The following is a 27527-nucleotide window of genomic DNA, read 5'->3' on the forward strand; positions in this document are numbered from 1 at the left end:
GAAGTGACACATGATGTCCCTTGATGCATTCTTATGTGTATTTAGCTCTCATCTTCGAGGGTTCCTTGGTAGGGCATTATAGTTGACATGGTCATATAGGACTCTTTTAGCATAAAATTCCATTTACGTTGGATGTTGAGCCTTTTAGGAGAAGGAAAAGTCCAATAACCCTACTATGGTTCCTAAACTACAAGATCTTGTGAAACTTAGAAAGGATGGGATAATAAATCCTATAAGACATTCATATTGGGTTTAAAATTTAGTTCTAGTTAATAAAAAGAATAGAGATATTAGACTATATATGGATTATGGGAGTTCCTCAACATGTATTCTCAAAAGGACAATTACCCTTTTCCAAACATGTTAACTTAGGCCATCACTAGCAATGAAGCCTGGAAAGTTATTCTTAGACACTGCATTTCTGCCAAATATCTGGCTAATAAGCCCTCATGAAAGGGGTTCGACTTTCAAACCCTTCTTGTCATGAAAGATAAAGTGTAAATTCAAGGTACTTTTGTTGCCAAAAGCATTTGGCGTTCCTGGGAAACTGTCAAACCCTAGCTTCAATACAATGGAGCTAGATTTAGCGATGGTCTTTCTTTCAATCAACATAATATTTAGTGGTCATTGCTCTTTTATATTCAAGGGATTTCTTTAGCCCGTGTTCCTGGGGTTATTTCTCTACATTTTCACAAATGTGGCATTCGCACCCCTAGGAACCTTTTTTCCAAAGCCACCGTGCAACTTCGCTCTTGGGAGGACATGCAAATCTAGTTTCAGCTCGCCTAACCATATTAACAGACATTTGACCTTTTCTTATCGACCATGCCTCTGAATATGCCACAAAAGTTGGGCATTCGGTCTATCAAACCCTAGTGGAAATATTAGCATGGGTTTTCCAACACGCCCTTTTACAATTATAAACCTAAATTGGTTACCATTGGCTCATGCGTCATTTTCTTATGGTCTTGGCTTTGAATCTTTGGTGGTATTTACAATCACCACAACACATATGGCGTCAAAAATTTCAAACTATTTGGTCCACCATTGTTGAACCTAAGTTGGCTCACTTTACCTGGTGTATTCTTTTCCAAAGCTAACTGTCGGGAGCTCAGTTGTGGCACTTGGGATTTCCTAACCCTCATTGCCATTTTTGTGGTTATCTAGAGTCTTTCACTCACCTTTTCTGGTTTTGTTGTTGAGCTCAACATTTGTGGAATTGGATTCATGATTTTTTAAGCCTTTTTAGCCTGAACTTTTCACTTGGCATATGGCTCTTCTACAAGACTCCCCTTGGATTCCCTTTAAATTCACACAAATTTGGCATGCTTTCAAAGTGGAAATTCTCTTCACATTATGGAAGGATAGAAATGTTGTTTTATTCTTTCACAACTCTATTGATATCCATGTCTATTGAAAATGAGTTGATAGCATCTTCAAAGAAGATTGAAGATTGCTATGATCATCTAGAAAAGATATTTTAGAGGCACCTAGACTATGGTATATCTCTCAACCTAAGTAAATGTATGTTTGGGGCTACTAAGGCCATATTGTTAGGACATACGATCAAATTCATTATATTTTTATAATCACACGTTTGATTTCAATTTTTTTTTCTAGATTAGACCATATAGATTTTGTGTTACCATCATTTTTAGATCAAACTCTATGATTCAAGTAGCTTTTTAGGGCATATGATGTTTAGAGATGGAATCAAATTGTAAAAGGCAATAAAAAAATGTTAAATATAGGACAAGTAATTTTATGAGAAGGTGAGTTAATAAAAAGTTTTTTAGGTATAAAATAGCCAATCATACATGCCCTTGTTTTTGCCTCATTAATTAGAAAATTTCCTAAAGGGAGTGGTGAACAAATCAAAGGATAAGTCTTAATCTTCATGCTCTAAAATAAATTATGATTGAAGGAGGTCTCGTGTGGTTATATTGGCATGGTGTCCTCCTGAGATGCCTAAATGAAGAAAAATCTAATAAGGTATTGTAGGCACCTAAAAGTTGCACAATGTATTAAGTGAATTTTATTCATTTAATTATTCTTAATTCTTCCAATTAATTAAATTAAGATTTAATTAATACCCCTATTCTTCTAATCGCCTATTAATTAAATCAAAATTTAATTAATATACCCTTCTTCTATCTAAGTCATTTAATTAAATTTATATTTAATTAAATCCCCCTTCTAGCCCATTTAATTAAATTTACATTTAATTAAATCCCCCCACTGACAAAATCCTACAAATACAAGTTGCAACCACAATTGAGATAAATTAATTTTATTCTAATTAAATTTTATTTTCCCCACCCACTTGCAAAATCCTACATCTCCCACTTGCTTCCCTAAACCCCCTTCTAAATTCCTCTAATCACTTCTAAATTAGCCTAACCCATCTCCTAAATATTATCACATCCCTAAGAAACGGGAAGTCACTTCTCAAACCCTCAAAGTCTTTGAAAACCATTAAAGGCTTTATGTCTTCAACAAGTTAACCTTGAAAGTCTTCCAAACCATTAATGGTTAACTCAACCTTCTTACATGGTTAGAGACTTTTTAACTAACTCAACCTTCATCTAACCCAAGGGTCTCATCAAGCATTCATGGCTTTACCCTTGGTTATCCCTTTAACCCTTGCACAAGAGTTTACCCCTTGGGTAAAATCTTTATCCATTGGATAACCCTAACCTAACCATAACCCTTACCTCCTAAGGTAACCTTCATGTCTTCTCAAGCATTTAATGCTTCTTTCATCTCCTCTCAAGCAACCTCTTGTTGACAATTGTCACCATTTCATTGGTGAGAATTGTGAACATGGATTGATTAAATTTCAATCCTGGCCTTTGTTAAGATTATCCAATCTTGACCATCCATTACCCTATTTTCCCTATAAATAGAGCTCATTCCTTCTTCAAATATATCAAGTCTTTGTGCATCAAACTTATAGTCTCATAACATTAAGCATATTATCTCTCTTTTAAAGAATAGTATTTTAGATCATTTTGATAGCATTATAATCTTAGATATATCATGTTAGCTTCATCCTAGTATCATTTTCATACTAGTTTAAGCTTCATATCAATATCTTGCATCCTATCATCATCTAGTTTCATATCTAAATCATCACTAGGATCTTGGTTCCATTCCATTTAGATCTTAGAATCATTAAAATCTCGTTCTTTAGGTTGTCATGTTAAAGAATCAAGTGCTCTTCCAAGTTGAGAGTCACCTTGAATCTTGAAGATCCTTGGAGATAGAGGAACATAGAACAATTTTAAAGAGTTTAGATCTATTAACTTTCTTTGTTTGGATTTCTAACCTCTAATACAATGTTTCATGTGTGTGTTTGAATTATTTTCTCCTATTACATTTTGACACCACATTTTCGACATACATTTTTGGTGCCCACTGTGGGGCACGTCCCAAAAATAACATCATTTTTCATGCAGGTAGACGACAACAATCATGCCAAAAAACCAAAATAGCACATGCAAAACTTTTTGTAGCGCATCTATGCTAAACTTTAGCACCTGCATGGCATTGTTTAGTGTTTATAGGCCATTCTTTAGTGCATTTTGTAAAATTTCTAGTGCATACCCTTTTCTGCTTGTCAAATGCATAGGAGTACCGTTTTAGCACATTCTGGCCACATAATAGCACATTGGTGCTTTCTCTTAGCGCATAGACATAATTTCTTAGCGCATTGGTGCTTTTTCTTAGCGCATAGACATAATTAGTGCATAGAGTTGCTAGAGGCAAAAGTTTGTAGCAGAGTTAAAAATTAGGCTTATGGAAGGACAAATATATGAAATATATTCCATGTATATTGTTAGGATGTTTGAGAGGGGTTTCAAACCCCTAGGAGTTATAATGCAAAATCTAGTTTTTGGAAGATCCTCCAAATTTCAGACAGTCAAATTTCAGGGCATTTCAGGATCAGGATTGTAAAATTTGTAACTAAAATCAGAATTTAGGCTTGTGTAAGCCCACACTAACATTTGATCACTGACTATGTGCAGGTTCTAATCCTTTTTTTTGTGTAGGGGAAGGAGTTAGTTTAGAGGCTTTAAGTTTCTTTTTTTTACTTTCTTTCAACAAAAGTTGGTTAAAAATAATCCACTCTCCCTTCTTGTACAAGTTAAAATAAACCTCACATTTTATTTTGGAGTACATAAAATGAACCTCAAACTTCTTTTTGGTGCTTAAAAGAAAATTCATCTCTTTATAGCAAGGTAAAAAGAACAACAAAGCAAACCTTTCATTCCTGCAAGTTAGGCAAAACACTTCAATTTTGGGGTTAAAAATAACAAGACAAACTTTGATTTAAAGCTTAAAATGAACCCCACCTTCCTTTGGTGTCTAAAAGGATCCATTTTATTTTTGCAAAGGAAAAAGAACCTCATCTTCATTTTATACAAAGCGAAGAGGGAAAACTTTCCTCTATCGACTTTAATTTTGTTGACCAAAATTACGATTTACTTTGTTGACCAGGCTTATTTTTCAAAGGTTTTCAAAAATACACACTTTGCTATGTGTAGCGTCCTAAAATTGCGACACTTGCAATTTCGACCGCATTTGGGTCTTCACGATGGCGACGCAACACTGAACCTGAATGGAGACCCCGAAACTTGTTCACGACACCAAAAACTGTATTTTTCAGCACCCTGGCCTGATCCTCCTTGCACCCTGCTGTCTCGGGAGGTGGGACCAGAGTGCCCAGCGCCCTGGTCCTTCAAGACTAGGGCGCCCAGCGCCCTGGTCCCTAGCCCTATTTTGGGCCCGGTCTCCTATGGGGCTTCGGGTCTTTATGTTTGCAATTTGGAAAATAATCTTTCCTGGTTGGCCCAAGGTCGGAAAAATCAGTCTATCAACCCTAATTGACAAGTATATAAACTACTTTTCCTCTCTCATTTTGGGAGGAGGGAAAAAGGCGTGGAAACGATATTCAAGCATTCAAGCATTCAAACATTCCTTCAAACAATTGATCATTCTAAGTCTCCATTCAAGGCTAGGTGTTGCATTCAAGACAAGGATTCAACCATTGAAGAGGAAATCACATGCTACAATATACAACATACAACAAACAACAACATCTATACCTTCGCATATATGGATACAAACATCCTTACAACAAGGTACTAGTACTTGTTTTACATTACAATCATTTACATTTACAACATTTCTCATTTCTTGGTTAATTCCAAAACCGGGGTTTGACCTAAGGGCAAACCCCTAATCCCTAACCCCCCAATCATCTTCACTTTTCTGTGTGTAGGTTGCAGGTACGCGGCTGAAATTGAAGATCTGGAATCCTTGTGCAGAGACGAACAGATCCCCCTTCGTTTCGCGGATTTTTCGAAGGACCGTGTGCACGCCGGGCGCCATCGTCCCATCAACTTTTGCTCAAATTTGCAGGACAGCGTCGTCTCGACATTTTACTGCTAATTCCAGGTCCGCAGCTTCATATCATATCCCTATCTCTGTTTATAAGCGAATATTTCCCACTTTACATGCATTCCTAGTTCAATCTTTCTATCTACATTTCTTTACAAAAGAGGGTATCCTTGCTATCACAACCCTTGAAACTCATATAGAATCCAATCTTGCATTGCGTGGGATTGGATCTTGTGGGTTTCAACTCCTCTTTTGAATGTAAAGTCTCTCCTAAGTGAAAACCATCAACCCTAGTGACTCTCCCTTCTCTCTCCTTGGAGTTGGGGAGGGGAGAACAACTAGGGTTCGATTTTTCCGCTTTACATTTTGGTGAACCCGACGTGAACATCCTTTCTGATTATTCATAGTTAGATCTGAAAATTTTGCTTTCCTAATTATATTTCCATGTTTGATCTTTTGCAAAATTTTAGAGGTTGATTGCATAAAAACCCTAAATTTTCTTTTTAAGTAATTAAACTTGTGAAATGTTTAATTGTTAATGCTTGTTTCAGATCTGCCCTTCTATTACAAATTATCAATTCATATTTGTGCTTTAATTCTGAAAATTAAGTGGTTAAGTGTCAAAACCCTAATTTTTGAAACCCTCTTGATTCAACCTTTGTCCGACAATTTCACTGATCAAAACATCTCCAAATCGGCTGTAACTTTGGATTCCGCAATAAAATCACAATATCTTTCATCCCTGAAAATTTGGAAAAAAGTTGAGAGGACTGTGTGCACCCCGAGTGCCATCGTCCCCGACATTTTTTTCGAAATTTCAGGAGCTAGATCTTACTGTATTTTTCTGCTAAAATCCAGAATTTTGGCTGATTTTATCAATTTTAACACTTTCAAAATTACGGTCAAAGTTGGTCTAGCGATTGCTTGGATTGAGGCTTCTAATCATTCAAAAATTGTTGAAATTGAAATTTGTGTCAAAATTGTGTTTCTTACAGTCCTAAATCTGAAAAGTGTGTTATCATTCATTCGAAATTTCAGTGATTTATTCAAATTTTTTGCAATTTGTGACTTTTGAAATTAAGTGCTTAATTACAACAACTTTGATTTCCACTTTCAAAATTGAATTTTGCGCGAAATTGAGTCAACTTTCAAATTTCAAAACTTGCATTGCTTTTGGTTTTCCCTGTAAAATCATAAAATTCAAAATTTCATTTTCCCTCTCTTTTTCAAAATTCAAATTTTGCATTTTTTCGACAATCTTGGTAGGGTTCAATTTTGAGATTGCAACTTTAATTTGGCCTATCTACAGATCGTAAAATCACTCAATTTTTTCAGGTTAGCTATAAAATCATTATAACTTTCATCCCTGCAAATTTCGAAAAAAGTTGCGAGGACCGTGTGCACCCCGAGCGCCACGGTCCCGGACATTTTTTCTGAAATTTCGGGAGATTGTCCTGATTGTATTTAACAGCTTAAATCTAGAAGATTGGCTGATTTTACTGAAATTTGCTACCTCTAAAATTCAAAATCTTCTCTCCTTCTTTAGTGCATGAGTTTTACAACAATAAGTCCTACTTACACTATTCCCGTTAGATGAAGCCTTAGAATTAAGTCCTTCCAAGGTTTAATTACTGAGGAGATGGAACCTAATTTGAATGGCCTTTTTAACGAGGACATGGGTAATTCCTCTAATCCTCTTAATGATGAAGAATCTCTCCATGAGGTTTCTGTAGAACAACTTTCAAAATTGGATAACCAATTTGACGATTTTCGACAGTGGATGTCTCAAGAATACCCTGATAGTCAAGCTCTTCCTTTAATTGAGGGTCTAAAACGTATGCTTCAAAGTGATAAGAATGGAATTGATATTTTGCGTGGTATTGCACACATTGTGGATTCAAATGTGATGCCTATGAAGAGTTGTGCTGAAACCTTAGGTTATACACAACCTCCTATTCAAGTTAATCATTCTATTCCTTTGACGACTCCTATTGCTAGTATACCTACTTTTACATCAAACATAATGACTACTTCAACACAAGACATTCCTCCTATGATCACCAGTCATGGGGGCAATCCCTCTTCTTCAATCAACCCTCTTCCTTCATTCAATCCGACTTCTTTATTCATTCCTTCAATGAGTGTTCCTATTATATCTCCACAAATGAACATGACGCAAGGGGGCAATTCATTTAACCATTCCATTCCTCCTTGTAGTGTTCCTCCTGTCCAATCATCCCCTATGACTAACTATCATAGTGTCCCACCACCTTACTCTCTACCTTCTTTCAATAACATAACACCTCCATCACAATCTAACACGTCTAATATGAATTCTTTGACTGAAGCGACCATTAACAATCTTGCACAAACTGTCTCCTCTTTACAGCAACAAATTGCCTCTATGAACCAATCTAAGTTTAGTGTGCCCACATTTGATGTTGCGAGCCCACTTTCTCTTGACATTGTTCGAGCTATCCCCCCTAAACATGTTGAAATTCCACACTTGGAACTTTATAATGGTAAGGGTGATCCTCTAACACATGTTAAGACCTTTCAAACAATATGTACTGATTTTGCTTATGACCAAAGGTTGCTTGCAAAACTGTTTACTAGAACATTAAGAGACAAAGCCCTACAATGGTATTGCTAGTTGCCTTCCTATTCTATTACTTCTTTCGAACAACTTGCAAATGCTTTCATTCAACAATTTCAAAACAATATAAGTCCTAAGGTTACTTTGATTGATTTAATGCATTGTAAACAAGGTGTTAAAGAAAAAGTGGCTGATTTCATTGGTAGATATAAGCATTTGTATGCTCAAATTTCCTTTCTAGTGCCTGACAATGATATTCAAAGAATCTTTATTTCTAATTTACAAAAAGACATTAGAGAAAAACTCCTATTTTCTGAGTTTACTTCTTTCCAACAGTTGTGCGCAACTCTTCACAATTATCAACTGACTGTGAGTCAAATGGAACAATCACATCCTATGGCTCCGAGTGATAAGGGTGATAGTAGTCAGCAACCATTTGGAAAGTTTAAACCGAACAGAGAGTCCATTAAATCCAATGAAAACATCATCAACAACAATGTGAATGCAGCATCAGGTGTGTCTCCTATTTCTAAGTTTTTCAAGAAAGAAAGAAAGTTTACTCCTTTGAATGAATCATTGCATAGTATTATGAATAAGTTATTGAAACAAAATGTGCTTACTCTTCCTCCTATAAGGCAAATTGATCCTGCAAAGATAAATTCACCTTATTTCGATAACAAATCTTTTTGTCAATTTCATCGTCATCCTGGGCATGATACTGAAAAATGTTTTGCTTTAAAGGGGAAAATTCAAGATTTGATTGATAATAATACTATCTCTGTTTCTGGAGTGAATGATAAAGGCAATACATCTGTAGCTCCTCCTAACCAAAATCTTCAGATTTTCACTGATCCATTGCCTTCTCATACCTCTAATGCGATTGATACTACTGATTCCTCTGTCTCACCTGATGATCTCGTGTCTATGACTCCGAATGTGATTAACTTTGTAGAGCAGCAAAAAATCCCTAAAGAACTTTCCATCACCTTTGATTCTAGCGAAACTATCAGGGCACCTGATGGTCCTTTATACATAGTTGCAAAAGTAAAAAATACACCTTTCCGTGGAGTGCTTATTGATCCTTCTTGTATGGTTAATATCATTACTGAAGAATTTCTTTTTACTTTGCAATTGAATCAAGTAATCTATGATGAAACAGATGTGGTTGTGAAATTATTTGATGCATTTTCTTCTCCTGCAATTGGTTCTATTACATTACCTATTGAAGTTCATAACAAATCCCTTGATGTGAACTTTGCTATTATTCCATCTTCCGAACAATTTCGTGTGAAGCTTGGCTATCCTTGGCTATCTTCCATGAAAGCTATTGCTTCTCCTATTCACAAGTGTTTGAAATTTCCCCATAATGGTGAAGTTGTTACTGTCAATCATAGTCTCTTTAAACCAGCTGAAAGAACTTCTAGCGTTCCTATTGATTACTTTTGGCCTAAACAATTCCAATCTCTTCCTCTGCGAAGTGATCATCTTTTCAAATCTTATCAAAAGTGGAAAAAAGATATGATCCTTTCTCTAAGTGAACCTAGAACACCCAAACTTGATATTCCTATCATTCTTGAGAAGGAAGTTCTTCCTTTGAGAGATAAAACTAATGTCTTTCCTCAAGAAGATTCCTCACCCATTCCTATGGATGTGACTATGCCTATATCTAATAAACTTCCCAAAAGTAGACCTATCCCTCCTCGTCATGATGGACTTGGTCTCCTTCAAAAACCAAATATTCCTCCCTTATATGGAGCAGTTCCTCCTCCTTCCTCTTATGGAGAGAAGAGACCTTCCTCTTCTTCTATTGTTCAACCTAAGAGACCACAACCTAAACACCCAAGTGATAAGGATGAGAACATTCCTCCTCCTCAATCTTCACAACTTCCTACTAAGACTAGATGAAATCGTTCTGCACGTGAACGCCGACGAAAGCGTCGTCTTAGAGCTCAAACTTTGCAATCCCCAAAAACACCTTCAACTAGTATTATTCCATTTTCTCCTCAGCCGGAAATTGAGCCAAAATCTCCTAAACATAAGATGCATGATGGTCTTGATCCTGTGCAAGTTAAAGACCCTATTTTTATAAATCTTGATGATGATATAGATGAAAATGTTACTTCTCTTGCTTCTGATAGTGAATATGAACTTGTTGATGTTGATAACCATTTATCTAACGAATTTTCTAAAGCACTTATCCTAGCTCCTAGACAAGAACAACGTGGCTTGGAACATGAACATAGCCCTTGTTTGGATCTTGTGATAGCTCCATCTGCTGTGTTTAATGTTCCTCCTCTAGCGTGTTCCCTGCCTTCCCGAAACATTGATCAGCAAGATCGGGGGGTAGATGACGTGCTAGACTAGTTTCATTAGCATAGCAGATTCTCTCCTCCTCTCTTTTGTTACTTCTTCTATATGTTACTCTCATTCTTCTATTTGTTGTCCTTAGTGTTGTCTACTTGAGGACGATGCAAAACATTGAGATCTCTCGATCTCTCTCATGTTGACTCAAAAGACACATGTGTTCCCTTCTTCTAGGTGACCTTCCTTGATTGGGGAATGAAGAACAATTATGCATACATACATATGATATACATGAATAATCATATAGCATACTGACCCCGAGGAAAGCGAAGTCACCTTGTGCTTTGTGTTTTGTGTCTATTATCCTTGGGCTTATCTCACACTTGGGGGCTAAATCCTTGTGATAACGTGCTCCTTTCTCATTTCTTATATGTATCACTACCTTAAAGCAATCACCCCCGGTGAGGCGTGTGCAATCGCTTTAACGTAGGGGGGCATACATCCCGTTCATATCTTTTCAAGATACTTGAAAATTTCTTGACAAATTTTGCCTTGAAGATTTTTGATATCTTTCTTGCATGACTCATAGTGAGGGAACCTTACTACTGACAGTCATGGTTCTCCCTCGTGATCTTCCCTTTTACTTTGTCAATCAAAGTCATAAGATCCTTAGTCCACTGGGGGCGGGTGTATCTTGCCTCCTTGACGTGGTGAAAGTTTTTCAATATTGTTTCCTTGTACTTTACCGGAAGTATGAGCGTACGCTTATACTCCCGCTAAAGTGGGGGCTAAATGTAGCATCCTAAATTTGTGACACTTGCAATTTTGACCGCATTTGGGTCTTCACGATGGCGACGCAACACTGAACCTGAATGGAGACCCCGAAACTTGTTCACGACACCAAAAACTGCATTTTTCAGCACCCTGGCCTGATCCTCCTTGCACCCTGCTGTCCCGGGAGGTGGGACTAGAGCGCCCAGCGCCCTGGTCCTTCAGGACTAGGGCACCCAGCGCCCTGGTCCCTGGCCCTATCTTGGGCCCGGTCTCCTATGGGGCTTCGGGTCTTTATGTTTGCAATTTGGAAAATAATCTTTCCTGGTCGGCCCAAGGTCGGAAAAATCAGTCTATCAACCCTAATTGACAAGTATATAAACTACTTTTCCTCTCTCATTTTGGGAGGAGGGAAAAAGGCATGGAAACGATATTCAAGCATTCAAGCATTCAAACATTCCTTCAAACAATTGATCATTCTAAGTCTCCATTCAAGGCTAGGTGTTGCATTCAAGACAAGGATTCAACCATTGAAGAGGAGATCACATGCTACAATATACAACATACAACAAACAACAACATCTATACCTTCGCATATAAGGATACAAACATCCTTACAACAAGGTACTAGTACTTGTTTTACATTACAGTCATTTACATTTACAACATTTCTCATTTCTTGGTTAATTCCAAAACCAGGGTTTGACCTAAGGGAAAACCCCTAATCCCTAACCCCCCAATCGTCTTCGCTTTTTTGTGTGTAGGTTGCAGGTACGCGGCTGAAATTGAAGATCTGGAATCCTTGTGCAGAGACGAACAGATCCCCCTTCGTTTCACGGATTTTTCGGAGGACCGTGTGCACGCCGAGCGCCATCGTCCCATCAACTTTTGCTCAAATTTGCAAGACAGCGCTGTCTCGACATTTTACTGCTAATTCCAGGTCTGTAGCTTCATATCATATCCCTATCTCTGTTTATAAGTGAATATTTCCCACTTTACATGCATTCCTAGTTCAATCTTTCTATCTACATTTCTTTACAAAAGAGGGTATCCTTGCTATCACAACCCGTGAAACTCATATAGAACACAATCTTGCATTGCGTGGGATTGGATCTTGTGGGTTTCAACCCCTCTTTTGAATGTAAAGTCTCTCCTAAGTGAAAACCATCAACCCTAGTGACTCTCCCTTCTCTCTCCTTGGAGTTGGGGAGGGGAGAACAACTAGGGTTCGATTTTTCTGCTTTACACTATGAAGGGTTAAAAGGAACACCATGCTTGTTGGAGCAACATCTCCAAGTAGAAGTTAGCAAATCATTATCTTGAAGGCTAAAAAGAACCTTTTTTGCCTTGTCTCGAAAGTGGAAGGTATATGCTCTCTCCTTAACTAGGTGATCAAAAAGCCAAACCACTCTTGCGCTTTCAGTATTTCAAGCAATAAATCCTTTAGCAGGCTTACCCTCCCAAGGAGCTAAAAACTCTTAAAGCCATTCTTTGGCCGGTGTGAGGGGAATGACCTAAGTGGGAAATGACTTTAACATAAAGTGTTCCAACCCACTATAATCAATAGTGGAGGGCGATGAAAGTCCCTTTCAACAGTCTCGCGCAATGATTAGCCTTCCCCTAGTATCTTTATGATATGTAAAGCCTTTGTTCTAAATGTTGGGAAGCCTCCTGAGGGAGTTTATCACTGACAGTCGAACAAGAAGCTTGATTATGAACCTTAGTGTTAGAAACTTTGAGCTGAGTAAGTCGCCAAACATTGGCAATATCATAGTGTAAGAGTGGGGAAGAATCCGCCCCCAAGATTACTCACCATATATCTCCCAAGATAACTACTCAATTGTGAAGCAATTCACTTTGAGTTAATTTCTAGCAAAAGGCAAAATGATGGGTGCCCTCTAGGGGGTGACAAGGTTGTTTGAGCTGACAAAGTATCGAGACTAGTGGGCTATGTTATTGTCAATGACCTTTAAATAAAGAGTCTACCTGATGTGTCTTTTGTTGTAAATCAAACCAATGATAACATTGGGGATTTGAACACATCCTCAAAAGAACATACACTCAATGTTTAGCATTAGGATGACCATTGTCTTCATGTGTGCTATGTATTCTTGTCACAAATGTTAAAATATCTTGCAAAGTATCCAACAATCAAACTCAAAAGTCAGTTCAAACAAGGAAAAATCATAAAGTGGAGAAGATTTCCAGATCCAACAAAGCATCTTTTGAGATGGTTATCAAATTTCAACTATCTTTAGGAAAGACTTTCATCCAACAAGATTAGGGAAATATCAAACCAAGCGATCAAGAGTTTATCTATTTGACTTAGTAAGCTTGAGTATCCAAAACAAAATCATCCATCAAAATCACAAGTGTTAAAATTCAAAAACAACAAAAATAGAGCAATCATGGTAGTTTAGCGCATAGGAGCAACTTCCTAGCACATTTGGAACATTCTCTAGCGCATACGAGATGAATCTTACTGCTTTCATCAGTCAAAATAGTGTATAACCAATATCATCGTGGTGAAATTCTAGGTAGCGCTTGTCAGCATCAGTCTAGTGCATTTAGACATCAGTGTAGTGCATTTGAGACATATCATAGCGCTTTTAGTCCAAACAAAAGCATGTAATCGGGACATATTAGCCCATAACCCATCCAGAGAAGTCATTTTCAAACAATTTGAGTCAGCACATAGGAAAGGCAACTTAGCGCATAGAGAGCCCTCTATGGCACATCTGGAACATTCGTTAGCCCATCCAGTCTCTGTTTTAGCGCATGGTAAAAACCAAGAAAAACAAAGAGAAAATCAGGTCTTTAAGGAAATTTTCATCAATAGTCTTGAGTACCCTTTTTGGTCTTCTGTCAAAATCAACAGTCAGAATCTGAATCCAATTATCAGAGAAAACAATTCCAAATTAACAAGGCGTTCTTAGAACAAGTTTTTTGAATCTTCAACTAGCTAGAGGTAAGACTTTATCCTATCAAAATCAGGTATTGTCATCACCTTGATCAAAAGGTCCATCATCTAAAGGATTCTATCAAACAATCATACCTAGTTTAGACTTAAGTCATCAAATCAAGTTTCCATATTGGGAGACTTTATCCATATCATTTGACACACTTTGTCGTGGAGGTTAATCTGACTAAACCTTTACTTGATAAAGTAGGCTTTAGTTTTCAAATAAAGTATCTCAATCCAAACATCAAAGGAAACCATTGATCATTTGTGTATGACCACTCCTCATATTTTGAGAAGAACAAGTCTGCATCAAAAGACTAAGTTAAAGAAGAGACAACCTAGTCCTAGGGCCCTTATCAAAAGGAGTAAATTTCTCTATATCAACCTATCAAAAACATCAAATTTTATCATTCATATGACCATTCATCATCAAACCAAGAAAAAGGAAACTCAGTCAAAGGAAATGACTCCTAGTGTAAATCAAGATCAAGATATCATGACTTCCCAATCAGATCCCATCTTCGATCAAGATCCAACTTGTCAAGAATCTTATGATGATCCCCTAATCTTTTGATATTTCATCCATGATGATCTCCTTCCATTTCAAGAGCAGAGTCCCATTCAACATCCACCTCCTAAGCAAGAGCATGATATCCCTTCCATCTCCTCCACTAATCTAATTCCAAATCAAGAGGAAAGAACAAACTCAAATGATCCTACCCCAAGTCAAGATCGAGATCAAGGAATCTCTTCATCCTCCAAATCTATCTTAGGTCCTTTCATTCCAAAGTCAATCTCTTCATCTTCCAAATCTATCTTAGGTCCTTTCATTCCAAAGTCAATCTCTTCATCCTCCAAATATATCTTAGGTCCTTTCATTCCAAAGTCAAACTCTTCATCCCTTCCATCCATCTTGGGTCCTTACCTCCCTCCATCACTAATCCATCACCTCAAATGATCCATAAGCAAGATCAACAAAGGAACACATCTTTGAACTTATTTCAACCATCTATCTAAACATCTTTCCAAAAATATTCTTCCATCATTTCCTCTATCTATTTTTGATCCTTATGTCCCAAAATTCAATTTTCCTCCATCTCTTCATCACTTCTCAAGTTGTGTAACAACACTCATCCTGAATACATTTCCATCTATCCTCACACAAATCTTCAAACACTCTATCTATTATCCAACACCTCTTTTCTGTCCTTCAATCCCTATCATTCAATCCTTTGCATAAATATTCCATCTGTGAAATAGGCATTTGTGTCATTTTGTCACATGCTGTCCCATGCTCAAATATAATGTTCAGTCCTTTTCTTAGATATCTATTCATGAAATGCTTCATAATCCAAGGTTGTTCCTCTTTAACATTTTCTTCTGGTTGGGATACACACTGAATTCAGAAAAGAACCACTTATCGTATCTTGGTACTGACATCTTTTGATTACTATATCTCATACACTTAATCAATTGCTCTAAAATCATTGTGATCTCTTAAATTGAAGACATGGCTAGTGAAAAATCTAAAATCTCGCTCCAGGGCCACTATAATTATTAGACCCATGTAAGTTTCATCACTTACAAGCCAATGCAAGAAAAATAAAGAGCAAAAAGAAATATTAAAAGATCAGAAGCATGATCAAGAAAATGAATATCAAGAAAAGAAAAATGCAATATCAAAATGCTTGGCTATGGGAACATGCAAGTAACTCCATCGGGGCTATGGACACCTGGCTGGCAATGGAGCAATATTTGTGAGGTTATAGCGATAACCTCGTCGGGGCTATGGATGTTCGCTGGCAGCGAGGCTCTATCTAGGATGCTTTTGAAGTGAAGGTAACTCATGTAGCTAGCCACGCTGGATTCTGAAGATTACAATGATCATATGAGCCAGAATGAACCCACTTGCACACACATGGGTAATCAAAGACTAAGTACCTTGATCTAGTTTGGGATTCCTCTTCACTTTTGAGTCTACTTCCTAATTGCTAGAAATGTTCAATTGAATTTTTCGGAGGTTATAAGTGTGGGTTGGGTCTCTATCTTTAAAAAGTTAAGGAACACTTATTCAGATGGTGCTAAATGGTGTGACAATCTTACATATCACCTTTTTGAAAATGGAAACCTCTATGCTTGGGGAAAAAGTTCATCCACTCTATTCTTCCTACCATATCTCCCATTATCCTTCCTCCAATATCCATTACCCTATCTAACTTCATCATTATCTACAATCTTGCTTCACTTTAATCCATATCCTCTTATCCATACCATCTATCCTATCTATTCATTTCTTCTATCATCTAGTCCTATCTATAATCTTGCTTCACCTTATCCATATCCTCTAATCCATACCATCTATCCTATCTATTAACTTCTTCTATCATCTAGTGCTATCTATAATCTTGCTTCACCTAATCCATATCCCTGATCCTATCTATTGATTGCTTCTATCATCCAGTGCTATCTACGATCTTGCTTCACTCTAATCCATATCCCTTATCCTATCTATTCATTGCTTCTATCATCTAGTGCTATCTATAATCTTGCTTCACCTTATACATATCCTCTAATCCATATCCTCGTATCCATACCATCTATCCTATCTATTCATTACTTCCATCATCCAGTGCTATCCATTTCCTATCTCTATCCATATCCCCCTTTCCATCCTTGACCTTGATCAAAACTATAGACTATAGACACAAAAAATCCATTTCCACCTCAATGGTTCAGTCATCCATTCATAATATTCCTTGTCTTGCTATACATTGGGGCAACCAAATACATCTTTTTTCTAATCCACAAACTCAAACAAAACAAAATATCCAAAAACTCAAAAAAATCAAAATATCTAGAAACTAAAAATCAAAAATCAAAAACATGAAAGCATGGTCCATCCATCAAATCAGATCAACAACAGGAAAAATCTCAAAGTCTGCAATCAAACTGATCACGTCTTGTTAGTCAATTCATTACTCGAAATCAGCATCAACATTAAACATGTCTTATACAGGGATAGGTACACTCGAAACCAGACATATCGGTCTTATACATGGTACTCTTTCTTTGAAACCAGACATTCCTATCAATCATCGAGTCTTAATAATCAATCCATCTATCAACATCAACATCAACATGTCTTATACAAGGATAGGTACACTTGAAACTAGACAGATCGGTCTTATACAGGGTACTCACTCTTTGAAACCAAACATTCTTATCAATCATCGAACAAATCAAAACAATGACATAGATTATTATGACTGCTGGATTTTATTCTAGTTAGCCTTATCTTTATCAATTGATGGCAATACATGTATCACAAATCATATTATACATATCATATCCACCCATCTGAGACATCACCAGAAAATCACAAATACTTATCAATCCTGGACATACTTAGCGTAGTCACTGTCCTTGGTTTATCTGAATCGGTTATCCAAATCATATCCCACTTGGCTTGGTGATCAGTGTACATATCCATATCGAAGTAGTATCAGCAGCAAGGGGGCAAAATCTTGACCTTGCTGGGGGCATTTCGCCTTCAGGGTTTTCAACATCAGACCAAAAACATAGCAAGACAAGAAGGATTAGAACAACCAACAAATGAACCCGACAATGCAAGAAGGCTAGACATGGAAGATTTGAACTGATTTCAACTAAAAAAAGATCTATTTGTAAGATGTTTTATTTGACAAGAATACATTCCAAATAGCATGCATGCTTACTTATGGTTGTTAATTTTTTCTTATCATATCTCCTAAGTGACTGAAGGATGTCTTACGACTAGAGAAGCAAGGAAGGAATATGATGTTTTATTTGTCTTCTATCTGTGAGTGAATTCTTTTATCATACAAATTTGTCTTATGACGTGATCAGGTAACATATCACTGAGGACATTTCAGATTTGTATGGGACAAAGGTTAACTCTTGTCTGTTTACGCAAGCAACACTCAGGTCATCTTGGTTCAATTATACCTTGATGCTTGTGTCGTCTTGCAATATCAAAATCCATGTAAGTTATACTTAGGTCATTATGGTTCAATTATACCATGATACTTGTATCAACTTTCAACAAATCAAGGCTTGATGATGAAAATAAAGGAAGCACTGACACTTTGATCACAATAGATGGCAACATTGAGAACAAGAATGCATATTAAGTTTTTCATTAGCTGCACATCATTATCAACTTAATCTTGAATTAGGTTGCATATCATTTTTCTTGCATTTAGTTGCACATCAATATCATTATCATAAACATCTCATAAATCAAAGCAATTCATCATACATTTTTCTTATCAAAATCATGAATCATACATTCACATCATAATCAAAATCAAGAGAATTATTATCTAAGCATCAAATCATCCTCATAGAATCTCATATCAAAAAATAATGCATATCATTCATCATTGCATTCCTCACATGCATATCTATCGCATCATCATGGAATCTTTCTTCACTTTCATATCTTCATCATTCTTCCAAACTATCTTCTATCATGTCTTATATAGGATGTATCTTTTCTGAAACCAAATGTTTTGATCAGCTCTTATATAGGATATATCATTCCTGAAACTAGATGTTTTGATCAACTCTTATACAGGATATATCGTTCCTAAAACCAGATGTTTTGATCAGCTCTTATACAGGATATATCATTCTTGAAACCAGGTGCTTGATCATCCATGTCTTATATAGGCGATATCATTCCAGAAACCACACGCTCAATCATCCATGTCTTATATAGGTGGTATCATTCCTGAAACCGGACGCTTGATCATCCATGTCTTATACATGAGGTTTCATACCTGAAACCAGACTTTATCTTAATTTGATCAATCTTAATCTCAATCCAATAAATCTAATCAATCTTATCAAACTCATGCATGTCATCACTATCCACTCTTCTATCTTTCAAATAGCATTCTTCTTCTTTCGAGAGATCATTCATTCCTTTAGTGCATGAACAATCTCCCGAGGGGGCATTATCGTATCAAATCTTGACATCAATTTCATATCAATTTCATATTGACATCAGTCTCATATCAACTTTTCATATCAAATAAATTCTTCATATCTGGAGCATCATCAATATCATTCATCAAATCTAAGGCATCATATCGATATTTCGACACAAACATCATATTCGACAAATTTTCTTTGAATAAACATGCGGTCACACGTTAACTCAAAGAGGGGCAAAATGTAGACACCTAAAAGTTGCACAATGTATTAAGTGAATTTTATTCATTTAATTATTCTTAATTCTTCCTAAGATTTAATTAATATACCCTTTTTCTATCTAAGTCATTTAATTAAATTTAAATTTAATTAAATCCCCCCACTTGCAAAATCCTACAAATGCAAGTTGCAACCATAATTGAAATAAATTAATTTTATTTTAATTAAATTCTATTTTCCCCACCCACTTGCAAAATCCTACATCTCCCACTTGCCTCCCTAAACCCCCTTCTAGATTCTTCTAATCACTTCTAAATTAGCCTAACCCATCTCTTAAATATTGTCACATCCCTAAGCAAAGGGAAGTCACTTCTGAAACCCTCAAAGTCTTTGAAAACCATTAAAGGCTTTATGTCTTCAACAAGTTAACCTTGAAAGTCTTCCAAACCATTAATGGTTAACTCAACCTTCTTACATGGTTAGAGACATTTTGCCTAACTCAACCTTCATCTAACCCAAGGGTCTCATCAAGCATTCATGGCTTTACCCTTGGTTATCCCTTTAACCCTTGCACAAGAGCTTACCCCTTGGGTAAAATCTGGTAAACTCTTTATCCATTGGATAACCCTAACCTAACCTTAACCCTTACCTCCTAAGGTAACCTTCATGTCTTCTCAAGCATTTAATGCTTCTTTCATCTCCTCTCAAGCAACCTTTTGTTGACAATTGTCACCATTTCATTGGTGAGAATTGTGAGCATGGATTGATTAACTTTCAATCCTGGCCCTTGTTAAGATTATCCAATCTTGACCATCCATTGCCCTATTTTCCCTATAAATAGAGCCCATTCCTTCTTCAAATATATCAAGTCTTTGTGCATCAAACTTATAGTCTCATAACATTAAGCATATTATCTCTCTTTTATAGAATGCATTTTAGATCATTTTCATAGCATTATATTCTTAGATATATCATGTTAATCTCATATCATGTTAGCTTCATCTTAGTATCATTTTCATACTAGTTTAAGCTTCATATCAATATCTTGCATCCTATCATCTTCTAGTTTCATATCTAAATCATCACTAGGATCTTGGTTCAATTCCATTTAGATCTTAGAATCATTAAAATTTCATTCTTTAGGTTGTCATCTTAAAGAATCAAGTGCTCTTCCAAGCTGAGAGCCATCTTGAATCTTGAAGATCCTTGGAGATAGAGGAACATGGAACGATTTTAAAGAGTTTAGATCTATTAACTTGCTTTGTTTGGATTTCTAACCGCTAATACAATGTTTCATGTGTGTGTTTGAATTGTTTATATCATTTAATTAAAAAATATATTTTATTTAATTAAATCCCTTGTTCTTACTTTTAATTAAATTTACATTTAATTAATAGTTTACCCCAAATTGAATAAATCTAATTTATTTAATTTCCCAATTTGCAACCAAATTGAAATAAAGCAATTTATTTCAATTAATCCTATTATCCCTTATCCATTTGCAAAATCCTACATCTCCCACTTGCCTCCTAAACCCTATTCCTAATTTCTTCTAGAATCCATCTAATCCTAATCAATTAACCCAAATCTATTCATTATCCCCTTTCCCTAAATTTGACGAGGTCACTTCTCATATTTGGAGTAAAGTCTTCTAAAAGAATTAAAGCCTTTATCCATTCAACAAGATAACTTGTTGAATACCCCCAAATTTGGAAGGACTCTTACAAATTTGTTCCCAAAGTATTCAAACTATTAATGGTTAACTAACCCTTAGTGGCATGGTTAGAGACTTTTTGACTAACCTAACCCTCATCTAACCTAGGGGTCTCATCAAGCATTCATTTCTTTGACCATGGTGATTCCTTTAACCCTTGCACAAAATTTTATCCCTTGGGTAAAAGCTTTATCCATTGGATAACCCTAACCTAACCTTAACCCTTATTGATGCAGAGATCTTGTGCCTAGCTCTCCAATTCACCCTTACTCACCCCAACTCCTCAACTAACCCTTCTACTCAGGCTCCTCCAAGGTAACTTGTTAGGGTACACTCCTTAGACCTCCAAGGCATAAAATATATTGGATTTCCTCGTAGGTATAGCCTCTTGAGGTTTCTTTTTGGTTTTGACCCCAAATCTCTGATTTTGAGATGGTCTCCTACTAGTTTCCCAAAACTCCAGCTAGGCTCCAAAGACCTCTGCCAAGGACCTTCACTCTAACCATGTTTAAAGTTTGTGGTTACATTTTTCAGGTATTTTAAAGGTAATTTTATTAATTATAAAGTTCTGCACCTTCCTCCCAAGCCCTAGGCTTTCAACTTGCTTCTACCGGTTGCTATTAGGCCCAAATGACTAGCCCTTCTAGGATTGTTTTTTGGTCTTTTCCCCCAAAATTTCCTAACAACCCCCAGATATTTTTACATATTCAAATACCCATTTGGAAGTTAAAAAAGATCACAAATTTTCCCATCTGATTTTTTCGTACAACTAGGGTAACTCAAAATGAGCTATTTTTAAGGGGTTTAGGGCTTCTAGGCAATTTTTGAAGATGTGCTCCAAACTCTTCACCAGTCAAAATAACCAACCAAAAAAATCTTGGATTATTTTAGTAAAACCATAGAAATTCCCAAAACACTATGGGTTTCTGTGGTATCACTTCTCCATGGCACTAAAAATGAGCAATCTCTGCTGCCCCTACACACTAGCTACAAGCTTGTGTGTTATTCATCTCACCCATTCTCCTCCTTGTGGCCTGAAAAAACAAAAAATGCTTACTCTAAAACTATTTATAGAGCCTACCCAATCCATCCAATGGATTTCAACTTGTTCCATTCATTGATGCTCAAGTAAAATACATTTTTACAATCAAAACCCTAAATTTCAAGGGTTTGTTAGCAATTTTCACAAAAATAGTGATAACTTTTGATTCAAAGCACTTCAGAACTTAATATTATACTTGTTGGAAAGTTAAAACAAATTTATAACTTCCTATTCTACTATGAGCACCGTACAAGACTATACAGGTCATACAAAATCAGAAATTCAAAGCAAAAATAGTCCAAATGTGAGAAAAAGCATAGGAAACCCTTGGCAAATGAATGGAATGCAAACCAAAAGTTGATTAACCTCGTAATGGAGATTTTTAGAAGGTTTTATACACAATTTCAAGTTGGTTCCAACCAACTTCCAATGTCATTTCCTTCATGGACAAATTTTGCCTAAAAATGCAAAAGTTGTCATGACAATTTTGACAACTTTTACCTATGAGTGCAAAAACACACTCCAAGGCTCTCAAGGCCTTAAAAATAACCCAAATGGAATCCTAAAATGGATTTAAACCATTTACAAAAATTCTAGCAAGTTTCCAGGCATCCACTTGGTACAAACAAAAAAACTGACATTTTGACAATATTTCAGGATAATGACAATTTTGGATCCTCAGCACAACAAAAGTGTGGACAACCAAACTATGGCTTCAAAAAGCATCATAGTATTTATTCCACCTTATTACAACATAAAATAACTTGAAATCACACAAAAACTCTAAAATTCAAGAAAAGACAACTTTGAGCTAGGTGCCTTGCACCACTTACCTTCTAAGGTAACCTTGAGGTCTTCTCAAGCATTTAATGCTTCTTTCATCTCCTCTCAAGTAGTCTTATGTTGACAATTGTCACCATTTCATTGGTGAAAATTTTAAACATGGATTGATAACTTTCAATCCCGACCCTTGATTAATTCCTTCAATCTTGACCATGCATTGGCCTATTTTCACTATAAATAGTGCTCTCATTCCTCCATTTTAAAGGATCCATGCAAGATTTTAGTATCTCATTTATGCTCAAATTTATCAATACATCTAGCTTCTCTTTGTAATAGGAATTAATCTAATAAGCATTTTAGAGTATTTCCTTTATCATTAGCTTAGATCATTAACTATTATATCATGTTAGGATAGTATTGCTACTAACCTTGTCATCTTATAATCTAGTTTACTTCATTTGTAGAATCATGCATAGATAGGATGCATTTCATACTAAAATTAATCTAAAGCATCCCTCATTCTTGCATTTGTCATCCCTAAGCCACTTTTCTCAATGATCTAAGAGCAAAGGCATTCAGTTGAGGGACCTTGTGAGATAGAGAACCATGGAACCTACCTTGGGAAGTTGAGTCATTCTTCATGACTCCATAACTTGCACCAAGAAGTCCTGTGGGTGTGTGAACAAGCCTCTTTGAGACCACATTTTCACATTTTGAGTTTCATAGACCCACTTTTTCTGCACACATTTCTGGCTCCCACCGTGGGGCACTACCCCATTAATCAAATCAATTTTTAAAACTAATCACTTTTGCAGGTACATGAGAAACAGGAATCAGCGCGTAGGGAGAATCCCTTATCGCATCGGGTTAATCTTCCAGTGCATCAGGCTCACTGTTTAACATGTGGAACTCATTCCCTAGTGCATGTAGACCATAGCTTAGTGCATCATCTTTCTAACATTTTCCTGTAGGTCTCGGTGCGGGAGAAAAACAGAGCAGAGCATTCAGAAAACTGTTTAACTTTGAGCTAGGTGCCCTGCACCATACTCCCTTTGGGCAAGGAACTCAAGTCCCTTGAGTTATCAGGTCTACTAGCTGCATTCCATGATGAATTATGTCAGCTTTTGACATCCACGTAGCCTCTGAATCAGGTAGGCTTTCCCACTTCACAAGGTAATGTTTGTAGATGCCCTTTCTAGTCTTCTTGATCACCTTGGTATCCAAGATGCTTTGCAGCTGAACCGGTTGACTAACAAGTAAATCCTTCACCCATTCCTCTTCAAATTGCGATGTGGTATCCATCTGAGAGGTCTAACATTCTCCTTTATAGGGATACAAGTCACAAACATTGAAAATAGGAGATATGGCCAAAGAAGGAGGTAGTTAGACTTCATAGGCATTTTGTCCAAACTTATGCACAATCTTGAGTGGCCCAATATTCTTCATCATCAACTTGGTTGGCTATCCTTTTGGAAGTATTTCCTTTCTGAGATAAGGCAAAACTAAGTCTCCAACCTTAAATTGCAATTTCCTCCTTGATTGATCAGCTTGTTCCTTATATTTTTCTGATTTTTGTTGCAAGGACTGTCGTACTTTATCATGAATTTCCTTAATACCTTTAGCAAAACTCTCTCCTTGAGCACTCTTGTAGGTCAATGTACATCACTAAGTTCTAAGACACCTCTAGGAAGCATTCCATAAACAATTTCAAAAGGACTTCTACCTGTGCTCCGGTTGACTGAATCATTGTATGCATACTCTGCCTGGCTGATCACCAAGTCCCAAGTCTGACCATGCTGCTTAGTGAGACACCTTAGGAGATTACCTAATGAACTATTGACCACCTCAGTCTAACCATCTGATTTTGGATGGTAGGCAGATGAAAATGAGAGTCTATTACCCAACTTCTTCCATAAGGTTCTCTAGAAGTGACTCAAAAACTTAACATCCCTATCATTCACAATGCTAACTGGAAGTCCATGGATTCTTACTATTTATTTGAAGAAAAGACCTACAATATAGGTGGCATCATTGGTGCTCTTACAAGGGATGAAGTGAGCCATTTTGCTGAACCTATCTACCACCACATAAACACTATCAAATCCTCTTGGTGTTCTTGGTAAACCCAACACAAAGTCCATGCTCAAACATTCTCAAGGCCTTTGGGGTATGACTAAGGGCTGAGATAAACCTGCATTACTTTCTAATCCTTTTTCTCTCTAACATATGGCACATTGTTCAACAAATCTCCTTACTTCTAATTGCAACTTGGGCCAATAGTAGAACTGACTAACCTGCTCCATTGTTTTATTGTTGCCAAAATGACCTCCTAGACCCCCTTGATGTTTCTCTTGAATGATGTTTTATCTCATAGAGCATTGGGGTATACAAAGGAGATGTCCTTTAAAAAAAAAACTTTCCTATATCATATACTCTGAGTAGGAAACATGATAAGTGTTAGAAAAATTAGAACATGTAGCATATATATTAGCAAAATCTTTGTCTTCTTTGTAGAGGTCTCTCAACTCCTCCAACCCTACACTATGCAATTTAACCTCTTGTATGGTCATGACTCTCCTACTAAGTGCATCAACAACTTTATTTGAGGTGCCCTTCTTATGCTTGATAGCAAAGGTGTAAGATTGTAGGTATTCTACCCACTTGAGGTGCTTTTGATTCAACTTCTCTTGTCCATTGAGAAAACTAAGGGCATGGTTGTCAGTATAGACCACAAAATCTTTGGGCAGCAAGTAATGATGCCACTTCTTCAAGGCTTGCACCATGGCATACAACTCCAAGTCATACACAGAGTACTTTTGTTTTGCTTCATTCAACTTTTTAGAGAAAAAGGCTATGGGAAGACCCTCTTGACTCAAAACATCCCCTATTTCTCTTTGACTAGCATCACACTCAACTGTAAATAACTAATTGAAATCAGGTAACCTAAGGGTAGGTAACTCAACTATCTTCTTTTTCAACAACTCAAATCCCTTTTGGGCCTCCTTTGTCCACCTGAACTGACACTTGACTCCCCCTTTGATAGTATTGAGCACAAGAGCACACACATGACTAAAGTTTCTTACAATCTTCCTATAAAAGGATGCTAACCCATAAAAACTCCTAACATCATTGATATTCTAAGGTGTAGGCCAACTAAGGATTGCCTCAACCTTACTAGGATCCATTTTTAGACAACCTTGTGAAATGACAAAACCAAGATATACAAGTTTAGTTTTGAGAAACTCGCACTTTTCAAGGTTGATTTTGAGTTGTGCCTTTTTTAGCTTCTTCAAGACCATCTTCACATCCTTGAGATGTTCTTCTTTGGACCTGCTAAATATTAGAATATCATCAAGATACACAATCACAAATTCACCTATGAACTCAGCCAAAACTTCATTCATGAGCCTTTGAAAGGTGCTAGGTGCATTGGTAAGGCCAAATGGCATGACCAACCACTCATAAAGGCTGACATTGGTCCTAAAGGCTGTCTTCCATTCATCCCCTGGTCTGATTCTTATCTGATGATAACCTAATTTTAAATCCACCTTTGTGAAGTAGCTTGCACCCCCAAGATTGTCCAACAAGTCTTCTATCCTTGGCATAGGGAATCAGTACCTTATAGTGATCTTATTGATTGCTCTAGAATCTGTACACATTCTCCATTTACCCCCTTTCTTGGGTGCTAAGACAGTAGGTACAACACATGGAATCAAACTCTTTTTGATGAATCCTTTGTCCAAGAGCTCCTGCACTTGTTTGGCAATTTCTTCATTTTGACTAGGTGTCATTTTGTAGGCAGCCTTGTTAGGATAACTTGCCCCTGGAATTAGGTCTATTTGGTGATTTACATCCCTCATTGGTGGCAAAGAATCAGGTAGATCTTCTCCTATTAATTCTGCATATTTTTTGAGTAGACCTTTCACCTCTTGTGGCACTTCTTCCATTGGATTTGCCTTACCTTCTTCACTAGGTTTGAGTACAATAGCATACCCTTGATCTCCTTCTTGTTTCATCACCTTAAGAAAATATTTTCCACTCATCATCATCACACTTGATCCCACTTTTGTTTCCTCTTTTGGATTAGGTAATGGATCCATTTGATACCTCTTACCATTCTTGATAATGATATAGCTATTCTTTTCTCCATCATGTTGAGCCTTTACATCAAATTGCCATGGACGTCCCAACAAAAAATGGCAAGCATCCATAGGCAATATATCACATAAAATATTATCCTTATACTCACCAATCTCATCATCTACCCATGCTTGCTCATCAACTAAGACATGTTGGCCCCAATTGAGCCATGACACCTTGTAGGGAGTGAGATGTGGCAACCTCTTTAACTTGAGTTTATCCAACATTTCAGTTGAAACTATATTCTCAGTCGAACCTGAGTCTACAATCACTTTGCAAATCTTTCCTTGAGACTTACAATTTGTTCTAAACAAACTCTTCCTTTGTGGTGGCTCTTGGGCTTGAGGAATCTTCAACAAAGACCTTCTTAGCATTAAAATTTCACCATCTGTCACTGGGCCTGCCTTGCTGAGAGGGGAAGACACACTTTGATTGTCTTCTTCCTGTACTAATTGTGTTCTTCTCTCACCCATGTATGAGTGTGAAATGCTGGTTTCTTTCTCTGGACACCTTCCCATTGTGTGGCCAACTTTATTATAATTGTAACATCTACTAGTGAAAACTGAATTTCCTCTTCCTGAGCTTCCAAATCTGCCCCTAGAAGTGTTTCTTCCTCTGA

General features: G+C 36.8%; 1 pseudogene; it reads left to right on the forward strand.

Annotated features, from left to right (window-relative positions):
• The window catches only part of LOC131035378 (putative beta-D-xylosidase), a 148868-nt pseudogene that overhangs the window by 34400 nt on the left and 86941 nt on the right, over window positions 1-27527 (forward strand).

This window comes from Cryptomeria japonica, chromosome 2 (assembly GCF_030272615.1).
Source record: "Cryptomeria japonica chromosome 2, Sugi_1.0, whole genome shotgun sequence".
Classification (NCBI taxonomy): domain Eukaryota; kingdom Viridiplantae; phylum Streptophyta; class Pinopsida; order Cupressales; family Cupressaceae; genus Cryptomeria; species Cryptomeria japonica.